We start from the raw sequence: 14,752 nt of genomic DNA on the forward strand, positions 1-14,752 counted from the left end.
GTGAAGTTCTTTGTTAAGAGACTCTCAGGGTGGGGGAAAGGGGGAAGCAGACAAAAGCACTGATTTTGTTCCTGTTTTCCCCAGTTGTACAGGTTTATGTTATTATTATAAAAAATATATGTCAGGCATATTTAGTGGCAATATTTTTATTAATTGTTTTTCAGGGAACTCAATTCTGAATGAGCAGATGTTGCTCCATTAAAATAAACCACAGCATCTCTTTTGAGGGAGTAAATGATGTTTACCTGAGACAGTGTTTCACAAGAACCTTTATGTCATTATTACTTTACTGGTAGAAAAATAAGCCTCATAACAATGGAATTTAACAAAGAAATAGTATCATAAAATAAAAGGTAGAGCTAATTTTCTGTATATGTTTCTTCAGTGAGGCTGAAGACCAAGAATTTTATTATGGAGTTTGCATTACAGTAATACAGATTTTTCAGCATTTAATTAGGTACATGTTAGGTACGTGTACTTTTTTTTTGCCAAGAAGAGAGGGTCTATTGTTTAATTTTGTCCCATATGTACATATTTCACATGTGAGTTACAGTCAAGAATCCTTACAGACCATCTTGAGCCTCCTTTAGGAAAGAGCACAGTGCAAAGCATTTGTGTATATATCACATTTAAATCATGTAAATTGAAAGCTAACAGTCATATGTTCATTGGAAAAGGTTGCAGAAACAAACCACAGACTGACACGTTCACTGGCACAGGCCATTGTCACATGCTGCATGTAGGGACCTGGGCAAAGCTGCTGTGAAATCCACAAACTAAGCCAAATCTTGCCAAACCCTGAAAGAATCTGCATCATTTTGGTGATAGTCATTGACTCGCACACTTCTCTTTGCACTATCAGAGGAGTTGAACACCCTGATCAGGCAACCATTCTACCCACAACCTTGGGGTCACCTCCACAACCACAGCAGGTAGTTGGGAATTGCCATCCATTACAAATCCCACCTTTGGACAAAGGCAGTTTCAAGGGCTCACCATCTCTCAGGTCAGACTGTCATTACCCAAGGCTCAGCAAAGGCCTGCAGTCCCACATGGCAAACAGCAAATCTGGGCTGGCAGGAGACATCCCAGTCCATGGCAGGGGGTTGAAACTAGATGATCTCTAATGTTCCTTCCACACAAACCACTCTAAGAGTCTGTGATGCTACAATTCTACAATTCTATGATTCTACAATTGCAGGATTCTACAATTCCACAATTCTACTAGCAGTTAACAACTGGTTCTCTAACTGCAACACAAGTAACACCTGAAATGCATCCATGCACCTATTTTTTCCCCAAGCCCATGATTTATTTATTCCATATCCACCTTGGACTGCTATCTGAATTGCTGGGAGCTGTAAACCACCACAGATGTGATTCTTGGTCATGTAAGTAAGGACAGTGTAAGCCCTCAAGACCCCAGCTGAACAGGGATTTGGATTACTGAAGCTTGGCAGAGAACATGCCGAAGTAACAAGGATGGGAACTCCAACTATGTGTCTAAAACCTTATGCAGGAAAATCTCCATTGGTGCTGCACCCCTTCAAGGCAGCTCCTGTGAACCTGACTGAAGACTCAGCAACAGACTTCTGTTAATTCCATACTACTCTCCCCCATATGTGCCACCTCTGAGACCCAAAGCTGTCTACTTAGAAAAAAACACGGCTTTGAGGATGCTTTGTTTCAGTTTTGAAAGTAGGTTTAACCAAACAACTTGTAACTTCAGTGCAGTTTGGCAGGGCATACATACTCTGAGGACGTGGAAAGCACCAGCAATGCAGCTCAGCCAGAGCCATGTGGTGCTGCCTGAAAAACAGGAGGCCCACCAGGACAGGGAGGAAAATCTCTGGGGAATGTACAAGGCATGGAATCGGTCAAAACACTGAAAAAAATTAGGAAAAATCAAACCTCTGATTCCAAGTTAGCCTGGGCTGATCTAATCACTTGCTGTCACATTCCTGATTTTTTGGTTTTGTCCATCACAAACTGTGGCCCTGCACTTTCCCTGTGCCAGCACTGGTCCTCCTCCAAGCCTGCACTGAGCCATTTTAATTTGCTAAGCTGCAGATAGTGAGTCACCACATCAGCTAGGGAGAAGGCATTGTGGGCTCAGCTCTGCTCTTCCCACCAGACAGCCTGTCCTTTGATCAGCATAGGTGGCTCCACAGCCATCCCTCAGACCCTGGGAAAAGCTTCCCAGGCTAATTCTCAGGGCTCTTCTAATACCATCATTCTCCTTTAACTTGAGATAAAATTGTATTTTCTCCTGATTTCTAAGAATAAGAGGATAACAAAAAGTCTCTTTTTGAAATCTGGTTACTCACATTTACATGGATGGATCACTGGACAAATTGTGGTGCTAGAAATCTCTTTCCTGAAATCCCTCTAGAAGCAACACAGCAGCCTAGATTTGATGGATATTTAATTCCATGAAAGGCCATCAGCCAATCACTCACAGCATCCATAATCCTCTCAAATTCATCAGAATTAAAAGTTCCCCTCTTTAATATGTTAGGGAAGTATTCTCCTTCAGCCTTTAACCCCTCTGAAACACATCAGGAGGAAGGCCAGATTTCATAAACTGCTGGCATTTTTACTAAAGATATACTACTCTCCCTTCTTACATTGAACACATCCTTCTTTCTCTCTTCCACACAAGCACTTAGTTCACATACGAAGAGCAACTGACCCACCTATCAATTTCCTCTTCTTGTTGATTTTTGCTTAAAAAAGGAGGTAACTACATGCAAAAGCTCTCTTATGGGCAAATACTTCAGATGTTGCTTAGATAAGATCTGTGTTAGGAGTTCTCAAGAGTCTTCCCTTGAGAGGAGCTTTGTCTCTCCCTGACATAATTTATGGAGTAAAAAAGAATGTTTCTAGATGGGAGTCTAACCAGAAAAATGTGAACCTGAAAGCAGGTATTTAAGGTACTGGCTGGGACCATCAGGGAAAACTGAAATATCCCAGTGCCTGCTTCTTCAGCAGCCCTGTAATGAGAAACTAAATGATGACAGAAAGCTGCACAAGCCAAGTGCACAAGCATTGCAATGTAAGTACATGTGACAACAAAATGAATGCATCCAATCCAAAATTTGAGCTGGTGGCTCCCTTTTACTGCTCTTTGGGTTGTATAACACAATTTGGATGCCTTGGGCCTGAGCTGCAGATGAGCAGCTGTAAAGTCGGCTGTGCTAAGCTTGACCTAGCTTTCTCTAATTTGTCTTGGTATGAGTTTAGACCTCTGCTGAGTACACAAGCAAAACTTGATCATTCTCACATTAATTAACACCTGCAACATTTGACTGCAAAATTGCTTTAGACATGCCTAACACCTAATCCCATAGAAATGGGAGAGCTCTTAAAGCATGGATTGCTCCAGTAGTTTAAAATCATTGTGCAAAGTAATTAAAAACATAATTGTGCTTCCAATTGTTACAACACTTCATTACTTCCTCAATCTCTATTACTTTATTGGTACCAAGTCCCAAATGTGTTAACCTGCCAGTACTTCCTAAAGCCCACAGAGGAAATTCAGTTTCAAACCAAAATATGCCTACAATAGTTATTCCCCATAATGACTGCAAATACTTAATTACAGAGTACCAAGAAATCCTCATGTTCCTTCCTTCCAACTTGCCTTATTCAATGGATTAATTCCTATTTCTCTATTCCCCTGCAGAACTTCTGCAGGGTTTTCCTTTTAGAAGCAGGCATCCAGTGTGGAATAAAGAGAATGACTGCAGCCAAATGTATTATGGCCATCAAAGTAATTTGTACAAATAATATTTTGAAGGCTAGATATCAACGTAGATTGAATTTTATGGTTGATTTTTAACTCTAGATATCTGGCCAGGTACAAATACTGGCTTCATTCAAAAGATGCAACAGTGCATCTACAGGACTAACATTAGTATCTAATAAACTAAATCATTTGTAGTCTGAAGTTTTTGAGGCTCCTAGTATTATGGACAGACTTTACAGGAAAACAGTCATTTTTAAGCACTAAAATACAGTAGTTAGAGCCTTTCAGTGTGACATAGATACTAAATCCACTTAGTTGGCTACTTAAATAGTACTTTTAAAAGCTGGACTAGGATAGGTTCACTATTTGCAGACAATTTCCAAGGTGTGGAAAGACCTGCCTTCCAGACAGATCACTGAGTAACACAGTGAGTGCTATCATAATTCCAACCCTATCTGCAGGAATCTATGGAAATCACATCCGTGTGGCTTCATAATAGACACATGGGATGTAACACAGGTATAATTAATTTTTCTTCTTGTTTTTGCCCTTTTCACATCCAACATAGAGTCTACATATTAAAAAAAAGTGTATTGTGCATCTTCCTAGGCACAATTCCCAACGTGCAGTGTTTTGAGGGAGACCCTCACAGGAGGGATGAACACCACACAGTTCATTTCAGAGAACTGCTTTGCTTGCAAGAAAGGTGATACAAGGACAACTTAAAATTTGGTTTTAAACTATTTCAGAACAATCCTTGAATGCTTCAGACAACAAAGCTGTCATGCCTCCTCATAGAGGAGGTCATCATGAAGATACAGCTCTTTGTATGTCAAAGTTACTATTTTGCAGTTTGTTGTACTTAGTAACATCAAGCAATTGACTCCTTCTGAAAGCAGATGAGAAGACAAAAAAGTAGGAGTAGATGAGATAGACACGAGGCAGGCTGGGAGAGACAGGATAGTCTATCACAGTTTCTATCCCATATGCTCAGTTACCAAACTCAGCTGGTGGGGCTAAGAAGTGACAATAAAGAAGATGAATGGCTAAGCACTTCTCAAAAAACCTCAAATGTCTAAACCCATCAAGTTTTATTTCCCAACAGAGTGAACACATGCTCAGTGGAATTAGGCTGAAGTGCTACAAAAGAGTGAGAAAGCTACAGGTAGAACTTTCACTGGCAATATCAGACAGAGGATACTCTAGAACATTCCAGCAAGGTCTGAGGTTTCTACTAAAAGCTTTAGATGTTAAGACGTCTGTAAAAGTTATGCCTCTGCAAATTCAATCACTAGTGAATTGTGACTTCAAACCAAAAGGTGCAACAAAGCTTAGCAAGCACCTGTTAATAAACTTTAGGGTAACACAAAAACGTTCCCTATCAATGAGTAGAGTTTTGATAGTAATTAATTTATCAATACCAAAGTATTGTATGAATGTAAAATAACCATATTTGTTCTGATAAGAATGTATAGGCCAATATTTCACTTGGTGATGCTAACAGCAACAGCTCTCCCTAACCAGGTAGATGGCAGAGATTTCACTGAAGATTTTCCTATCCAGAGCTCTTTGTACAGAAAGCAGGTATTGCCCTCTTAGCAGCTATCAGGTGACCTATTTTAACCTTTTCTTCCTCTTTCTTAAATTCACAAGACCTTTATTTCATTTTACAAAGGAACAATTAAAGATTAGTACCAGAGCTCCCAAACAACTACAATAGCCAGCCTTATAAATTCCAGTCAATTTTGAAAGACTCTAACCTTTGAAAGGCTGCATTCTCCAAGTGTTAAAGACAAAGCATAAAGACCATGGCTAAGCTGGCAAGATGAAAGCAGAGCAAGAATAAAAAAAAGGAAGTTAGCATCTCTGGAACACTCTAAGCCAGACCTCTTTATTTCCAGTCAAGTTTCTCAATCAATCAGCCACGCTGCCAGAAAAATGTAATGTCTTTCCTTACACATTAAGCTACAAAAGAAAAATGCAGGCATAAAATCATATATACTTCCAGCAAGCACCTTCTGCACTGTGCTGATATCTGGCCTGCTGCACTGCCTATTAACATCTCAATTTCTCAGTGCTGCAGAACAAATGGGGAAGAACAAAGCATGAAGCCTTGCTTTTACATCTTGATTTTCACTCTTCTTTGGGGACATGGAAGTAAGCAGACATTAATTTCTTGGTTCAATATTTTTAGAACATTGCTGCAGGAGAAAAGACCTGGGCATGGGAAGAAAGGAGAATATTGAAGTTAAACAAAGAAATAGGGGAAAAAAAGATCTAAAGGTTCTTGGCTAGAAGGAGTGTGCAATAAAAGACATTTCAGAGAACAACAGCACCCTCATTGATAAAAGTCCCTGAGCAAGGGACAGCAGGGATCTCTGACAGCTTCTTCCAGGGAATTACTCATGCTAGCCAAACTTGGCTGACCACCTCAACTGACAATGTCTATGTATACCCTGGAAGAGAAGGGATAGAACTGAGGATCATGGCTCCAGAAAATTGCCCAGGCTCTTCTAGACTCAGGGCAAAAAGGATTAAAACAAATTCAATTACCTCCCTTTATTACATTTACCTGCACTAAAAGATTTTAGAATTACCAAATAATGATCTCTGAGTGAACAGTTGGCGGGATATGAAGTGTTTCCTTGTAGCAGATCTAGTCCATTTCAAGGTAGAAAGATTTTTTTCCTCGCATCTATGAGAGCTAAGAAGCATTAGGAAGACCAGCCTTTTTTTCCACAGAGCATCTTAAACAGGTTTGACATGCTTGGTGGGAAGAAGGAATAGCTCATCCTGCCTTGGAAAGCAGACTGGTCTAGGTGACCTTTTGATAATGCTGTCAACCTGCCATTCCAAATACATTTGGGGTCAGAAATCATGAACTGGGTCAAGGATATGTCGACAAATATCTGCAGGTTGAAACAAAAATTCAGCCTCCAACCTCAATCAGCACTGGAGCCAAGACACATAAAAACCAGGCATTTTATGATGTGGCTGTCTCTGCAGTAGAAAAAAGGGCATTGAAGCCTTGCCAGCTGACTCATCACATGGGCAAGGACTTGCTGATCATCAGGCATGGATTGCAAATGAGGATTCAGTGGTTAAAGGCTAAACTAATTCCTGATCCAGTCAGGCACTCTGTTCCTCTCTGTACATCAGTATTGATTGTGATGTTTTCTTATGGTAGGTTTCCCCACCCCTCATTAAAATAGGGTTCTTTTCTAAATGCTCCCTCTTTGTGTCTTGTTTGCAAATTCACTGATGCCAAAACATTTCCTCCTAAGGAACTCATGAATAAAATATGAAGATTATAAGTCCAGGATTCTTTGATGTGTTTTCAAGCATTAGGAGCTCAATCAGTTCTGTACAGTTATCCCTTTGAAGTTTCAACTGGGCATTTTCTTCCTCAAAAAGGAAAAGCTTCCGTCCTTTTGAAGGATGGCTATCTTAAGGATACACTATTTATTTTGGTTTTATCCTTGATAATTCAGAGGACAGCACAAGGATCAGAAAAGGAAATAGTAACCATTAAAAAGGGTTACCTTTGGAGTAAACATGGATTTATGAACCTACAATGACCTTTTGACTCATCCCATTTTCATATCTAGCAACGTCAGTGCAATTACTTCAATATCAACCTTGAATAATACGCAGACCTCAAATTAGATTATTCACAGAAATATAGAGCAACAATCATTCCAAGGAAGGCTCTACCTCTTAACTTGGTCCAAGTTAAGTGACCAAGGAGCAGTGAGTAATTTCAGAAAGACACACTAAAGGAAAAAACCATTAAATTTTGCCATGTCCCTGCTTGCATAGAAATACTGCCCTTTGTATATACTAGTGCTCATAATGTGTTATGCTGCTCCTTAGTTTTGTCAGGTTCCAGGAATGAGATGTGATTGTTCAGAGCCTGAGCAGCTCCCACAGCTTAAAGACACGTCTCCTTGAAGAAGTGCATTAGTGCCTTGCAGTGACATTCATCATAAGGCACTGTGCAACTCAGAGAATACTTTACCCAAAGCACTCCTATGCAGTCATCCTAAGCCCAGAAATAAAATCAATTTGCTCTAATTCTCTTTCTACAGACATCATTGTCTGCCAGTTTTTCTTAAGGAATGCTTCTTTCAGAAGATAGAATTTCCTCACTAGAAGACATGGTCTTTTACTCTCTTCACTAATTGCTTTTTTCAAACCATATCCTAAAGAAGTGACTTATGCAATTTCTGTAGTTGGAGTCTTTGTGCAACAATGACATGATTCAAGTATGTCCAACTCAACATTATAATAGCCTGCAGTAAGCTGCACTTAATATTCAACTCCATAAAGCTACAAAATTAGTCAAATAACAAGACTAATCTCTGTTGGACTCTGTAAGGCTTCAGTATCAGCATCACTGGTAGATGAATTAGGTATTTTTCTGCCTGAAACATCTTAATACTCATTGTTTTGCTCACAGGTGGATTCATGGAAGTAGCAAAAGAAATCAAACTTGAGCACACACATCTCCAGAATACCATAACTCTGATTATGGGAGTATGGAAATGGCCAGACACTCACAGAGAGACATTTACCCCTGATTCCAACATATTTCTGTTTTCACCCACCTATGTGTAGGAATTTGGGGTCTTACCTTCTAGTAATCTCCTCATTAAAGATGGGTTTGTAAAGATGCATTGAAGTAAAATGCTAGACCCTCTAAACACATACTCATAACATTGATGATCAAGCACCATATGGAAAGTCAGCCCCTCTCTGCCCCACTCCCACCTGGACTGTAAAGCACCTGGATGAAACAGCCCAGAAGGCCGTTCAACAGTCCAACAAGACTCTCCAAATCCAGCAGGAAAATGATCTCACACCATCACCACCTTCTGCTGGGTACCTGCACGTGCTCTTGCCGAGACACAGGTGCTCATACCTAAAGCCAACACTGTACATTGTTGAACTTCACTACTTCTTCAGCCAAATGGAAATAGAAAATAAAGCAAGACTTTGAGTACACCAAAGAAACTCAGGCTTATTTAATATTAGAATATTAAAAATACGGTTTTTTACTCTCCCTGGCAAGAGACAATTTTATTGCAGCTTAAAAAAGGCAGCCACACCATTTGTAAGAAGCTGTAGGTGTCAAAACCATGAGGGAGATCATCAGCTCTGCAGTGAACTAATACATTCAAATAAATAGTTTGATTAGAAATGAGGATGTTGTATTCTTGACCTAATTTTGCTTCCTTAGTGGCTATGGTTGGCAAATTACACTGTGTAAATGGCACACAATTTATTCTCTTACATGTGACTGAAGTGAGGTTTAGAAATCAATTTTTATGGAAGATGTTTAACAGTTCTCATTTTTTGTACTTTTTATCAGTAGCTAAAAATGAATGAAGATTACTTTAACTACATGGTATTAGACAAAGAATAAATAAAACTGAGGACTGCTGAAAGATTATTTTGATACATTTTAACCATTTAAATAGTATAGATATTCTGGTAATGTGCATTTTACAACAATTTTCTTAACTCCTTGGACAGGAATATGTAAGTACAAAAATTCTCTTCAGGCAGAAACGCACTTAAAGTGGTTATTACAGCTTTTTAAAAAAATTGCAGTTATTTTACATGCACTTAGCTGAAAATAGTATCCAAAACATTGTCAGACTCCTGTTGCTGTGGCAACACATTGTTCATGGTTTGCCTGTCTGAGGCAACAAGAAGTCTCAAATATTGAGTGAAATACACTTAAGTCCAGCACTCAGATTTGGCCACCATGTCCCGGCTGAAAGCTAGTTTATTTAAATTTTACTTAAAGGTGTCTTCTCACTGAGAGCCTATCACAGACACATTTTCTGAAAAATCCTTTTCTTAGGATTTTTTCTCCTGAGAAGCTGAGAGGCCTCAGGAACAAAATGTAAACAATGATTACCTGGTGCTGTGGAATGCAACAGGTGGATCTGTGATTGGTCTCATGTGGTTGTTTCTAATTAATGGCCAATCACAGTCAGCTGGCTCAGACTCTGGCCAAGACACAAGCTTTTATTATTCCTTCTTTTTCTATTCTTAGCTAGTCTTCTGATGAAATCCTTCCATTATTTTAGTATAGTTTTAATATAATATATATCATAAAATAATAAATCAAGCCTTCTGAAACATGAAGTCACAGTCTCATCTCTTCCCTCATCCTAAGACCCCCGTGAACACCATCACAAGAGCCAAATTATTACTTAACATACTGAGAGCAAAAGTCTTTTCAGATTTTAAGGAGGATTGTTTAACACTCTGTGGAGCAGCACTACAGAAAATAACAGAGGGTTTTGCTTTCACTTGCCACGGCTGGATGGGGTAGAAGTCAGCAAGAGGTATCACTCCTCAGAGCTGAAGCCACTCTGCTTGGGGAAGCTAAGTCAGGAGCTTCATTCCCATTTCAGCTGCACCAAATCATTCCACTGACCTCTGTTTAGTCCCCAGCAAGTGATATTTGGACACTACCTCTGCTCTGCAGCAGAACACCCCACCCCTCCATGCCATCTTTGCTGCTCCATTGGGTGCTTTCCTTTCTCCCAGGCAGAGCTGCTGGGCCATGGGGTGCAAAAGCAGCAAGAGGTGTCTCCTTCAAAGCAGGGCCACAATACAAGCACTGCATAAACACTGCCAGAGATGAGGAAGAGGCAGAACACTACTCAAAGCTCCATCATGTGCCACCTTAAAATTCATCCTAAAAAACAATCCATTAAGCACAGAATGTACACAGCATTTCTAAGCAAAAAAGGGAAGGTGTGACCGTCACCACTGCCCTCACTTTCCTTTGTAAACTTTAGTATTTGGCTGTTTGTAATCCATCTGTCAACAATTTCGCAGAAGAAAAACACTAGGTAAATTTACAATTAATTAATTCACACATTTTCAGGAAATTCTCCACTGTTCTGGGGAGCACATGCTTTCCATACCTATACTCCTCTGCATAACTCTCTTCTGGGTGGCTGGATAACGAAATGGTATGCAGCAAGTCACCTGTATCCAGGAGACATGAAAAAGCTGAGTTTTGTTTTGCTCTGACACTGTCCTTTAGGGAAGCTTGCTTATGACCCCTGATTATTGTGTTCTGTGCTCCAAGCAAGAATATTAAATTCAATGTGCTTTCATTTTAATTTCAGCTATAACAATAATCAACTATCCTACTTTGGACCTGAATTGCCTAAAATACAAAAATGTAGACCTGACAGCTAATCAGACATCATTTCCCTGTGTCTAAACAGAAAGGAAATATTCCCTCTATGAATCACCTGCAGTGACTTTGATTTATCTTTCATTAGCTGCAAAATGACTACCTAATACCTTGCTACCAGTATAGATGGCAAATGAGGCTCCCAGGAAAGCATTTATTTAGTTCACACATGACTTCACAAGGCACAAAGTTACTATAGTTGGAAGAACGTCAAAGAAACACATCATTAAAGGCAAATTTCCAATATAATTCATTCACCAGAGGGAAGTAAAAACACCCCCCTGAATTTTACATCCTTTTATTCCTTCAAAACCGTCTACCTATACTAGTGATAGGGAATAAAAGGAAAGTCCACTGACAATAAGAAAGTGATGATCTTCCTGCAGGACTTGTGGGGGCATATAACAATTGCAACAAAACAAATTCTGGTCATCACAACCTTATCCCAAGTTGTGCTAACTGACCCACTGCCTTTGGTGGGCCTGGCCCAAGATCTCATTAGCTGTCCCTAAAACAGGCTGCCAGTCCCTTCAATGTGCCTTTGGCTAATCAGGCAGTAGGATCAGAGAAGTCCCAGCAGCAGAAAAACCCCAATGAATGACCAATGCACCATAAAATCTTGCCCAAAAAATCCTTCCTGAAACATGCAAACCATGCCTCTTTCAACAAAGTGACAAGAACTCATGGGGGAAAAGTACATGTCCAAAATGTTTTCCATATATTATGTGCACCCAATTTCCTGTACCTTGCTGATAGTTGCAATGATTTCCTGTGATTAGCTAAAACAGAAGAACATGAAGTTTGAGTGTGAGATTACTGCTTAATCTCTATTACAGAAAGCCCAAAACTGTGAGGGGAAATGCTTTTATGAGCTGGATCAAAATCTTCCAGAAAGCGATCAATTTGTGTGGGCATACCCATGTGATAAAGGAGAACAGGAATAAATCCAAAGAAACACAGAAACACTCCAAATAAAATCAACCAAACAAGAAAGCCTCAAGTAAGTGCTAGTGTGATTTTTTTTTTATTTTAGATTGACTGTGTGGAAAAGAATAGAGAAGCCTTGGACCTTTGACATTCCCACCAGTTGATTCTTTGTCCTGCTTTTGATTCTGCCTATATTCAGGCATTCAGGCACAGGCTTTTCATTTTCTGGCAAGAAACAGGACTGAATCAATCTGTAATGGCTTTCACCTTTAGTTCTCTTCCCTCTTTTCTATAACAGCCTGCAAGCCATTGAAATTTAGTCAAGAAAATAACTGAAAATAACCTGAAACATCTCTAAAATTTACCTTAGGCATGGAGAGCTCTAGCTGGGGGGTAGCTCTTTTTTATTAGTAGTATTTTTAAATAGATTAGAACCAATTCTATTGTAGAAGAGCTATTGTATCAGTATAGATTAATCCCATGTCCGTCCTTGAAATATTGGTTCTTTTCCTCACATTTAGAAACCTCTTTTTTTAGGCTGCCTTCAATCTCTCTGCAAACATTAGAGCATGGTCTGCTCCTCCTGGACTTCAGCTGGCTCTTCTCCATCTCACGAGCTCAACACAAGCTCTATCTCCCCCACTGGTTTCTTCTCCCTCAAACAATTTTTAAGATACTCTTTTCAGGGTGGTAGGAAGGGCCCATGCACGGTCCCAGGTCACTTGGTGGATCAGAGGTTTGAACAACTTGTTCCATGTATTGTGTGGGCAGATGTTTGAAGAAAGAAAGGTTCAAACCACCAAACCCTTTGGGGAGGGAGGGAAAGCAAAGGTGCTTTGGGAAAGAGGAAGCTTCACATCTTGAGGAACTTGACATCACATCTCAAGTTCATTTTACAAAGGGATTTTCAAGACTGGTTTCAGGGACAGTGGGGAACTTGAAGAGCAAAACACCTCCTCATGCCGTTACAGTGGCAGTACTTAGCACCAAGGACAGCAGTAGTCCCACCCTGAGCTATGGGACTGGAATTTCTCTAACCCTGGGAACTGCAGCCATTTTTGTAGTTTGCAAACGTGCAGATAACATGTCATACCACACACCTGAAGGATTAAATTCTCTTGGTCCATAAATAACAACCTCACTTTTTTTCCTGGCTTTGTCTCTCAGCAAGCCCATGCCAGGTTACCCCTCTCAGGGCAGTATCAGTGATGTTCTCCATTCAGCTGCACTTCCCACTCTGCCCTCCTGCTGGAGAGCCAGCCTCGCCACTGCTGTGGTTGCTGGCATCCATTCACTCCCCTGTTCTAACAGCACTTCCTAACTTCACTTCAGCTCTAGGAAAAATGCAAAAGAATTTTGTGTTCAAATGCTATCCAAATATTTATATTTTGCTTATATAGTTTAGTTAATGTGAAATCACTACTAGCTCTTCTTTTCTGTTCAAATAATGAAGTCATCCAGAATAGATTTTCTATAAAGCTTAGCTCTCATTTCCATGCCTCTGAAAAGCTGCCTTTTAAAATGGGGCTGTTTACAGCAATCATTGGAAGCTGCACACTTTTCAGAATCCAATCTTCAGTTCCACAGAATGTTTCAATATTACTATAGCTCATGTGCCCATGGAGTAACATCACTTTTCTGCAGTGAACATACCATCAGCTATTTAGCTTTTGCAGTATTATCCCTCTATCTTTTAAGTGCCTGGAAATATCAAAACAAGGATTCTGCATCACTCAGTCCGTATCAGAATAACAATTAAAAGGCAGCACATTGATAAGAATATAGTTTGGGGTCAGATGTGAAGGGTTTCTTTTTCCATCCCTTTTCCCTTCCTTGAGAAATTATCAGGTATCACATAGGAACATTATTACTGAAAAGGCATAATGAATTTCCATGTGTGTGGTGAGATTTCGATAAGGTCAAGTGATTTACTGATTAATAATGATTTATTGATGTATTCCAAATTTCAAATTACAGTTTTGATAGCCAGGTATCTGACAGCCCTGGGTTTAGTACCTACAATGATTGTTTCTAGAAATCTGTTTTTTTCTCATTCTTTTCAGAGGTTAAAGACTCTTTTTTAGGTTGCCTTTCAAGAGCGATATAGACACACTGGAGTGTGTCCAGTAAAGGGCTAATGGGAATGACTGAAATATGCTGAGAACTTTGGGATTGCTGAGGATGGAGATGAGAAAGTTTAGAGGAGATATTATGTGTGCACGTACCTGACTGAAGCAGGGTGAAGGGTGGCAACTGAGACAGAGGCAGACTCTTCCCAATGGAACCCAGTGACAGCACAAGATGCAATGCACACAAATAGAAATAGAGAAAATCCCTTTCAAGCATAGGAAAATACTATTTTATTGTCAGGGTGATAAAACACTGGAACAGCCTGCCCAAAGATGTTTTGGAGTCTCCAGCCCAGGAAATATCCAAAACCCAACTAGGCAAAACTCAGAAGTCCCTTCCAGCCTTAGGTATTTTGCAGTTGAGACTCATGAGCAATCACAAACTCCCTGCTCCAATATTTTTTCATTATTTTTTCCCCAGGAAATAAATCAACAACAGGACACAGATAACTATTCTTTATGAAATCAAAGACACTCCCACAGCAAGAGAAACAACATTTTATCCACAGAAAGAAGTATTCAAAACTAATTTCTCATAGTCAAAACCTGAAATGTGTCTATTCTTAGAATACAAAAAGGGAAAAGATAGACTATTCCATGAAAAGCTGCAAAAGAAGAGAGAAAACAGAAAAGATTTTCTACCATCCCTGGCAACAAAACTGACTTTGCAGACTATTTGTATGTCTGCAGAGCTATAGCTATTTGCCATTCAATTCATTCTTA

General features: G+C 39.7%; 1 long non-coding RNA gene across 2 annotated transcripts in view; it reads right to left on the minus strand.

Moving 5' to 3' along the window:
- LOC135447390 (uncharacterized) overlaps positions 1–14,752 on the minus strand; it is a 127,520-nt gene that overhangs the window by 56,988 nt on the left and 55,780 nt on the right. The gene's annotated exons all lie outside the window — the stretch shown is intronic.

This window comes from Zonotrichia leucophrys, chromosome 4 (genome assembly GCF_028769735.1).
Source record: "Zonotrichia leucophrys gambelii isolate GWCS_2022_RI chromosome 4, RI_Zleu_2.0, whole genome shotgun sequence".
NCBI classification, from domain to species: Eukaryota; Metazoa; Chordata; class Aves; order Passeriformes; family Passerellidae; genus Zonotrichia; species Zonotrichia leucophrys.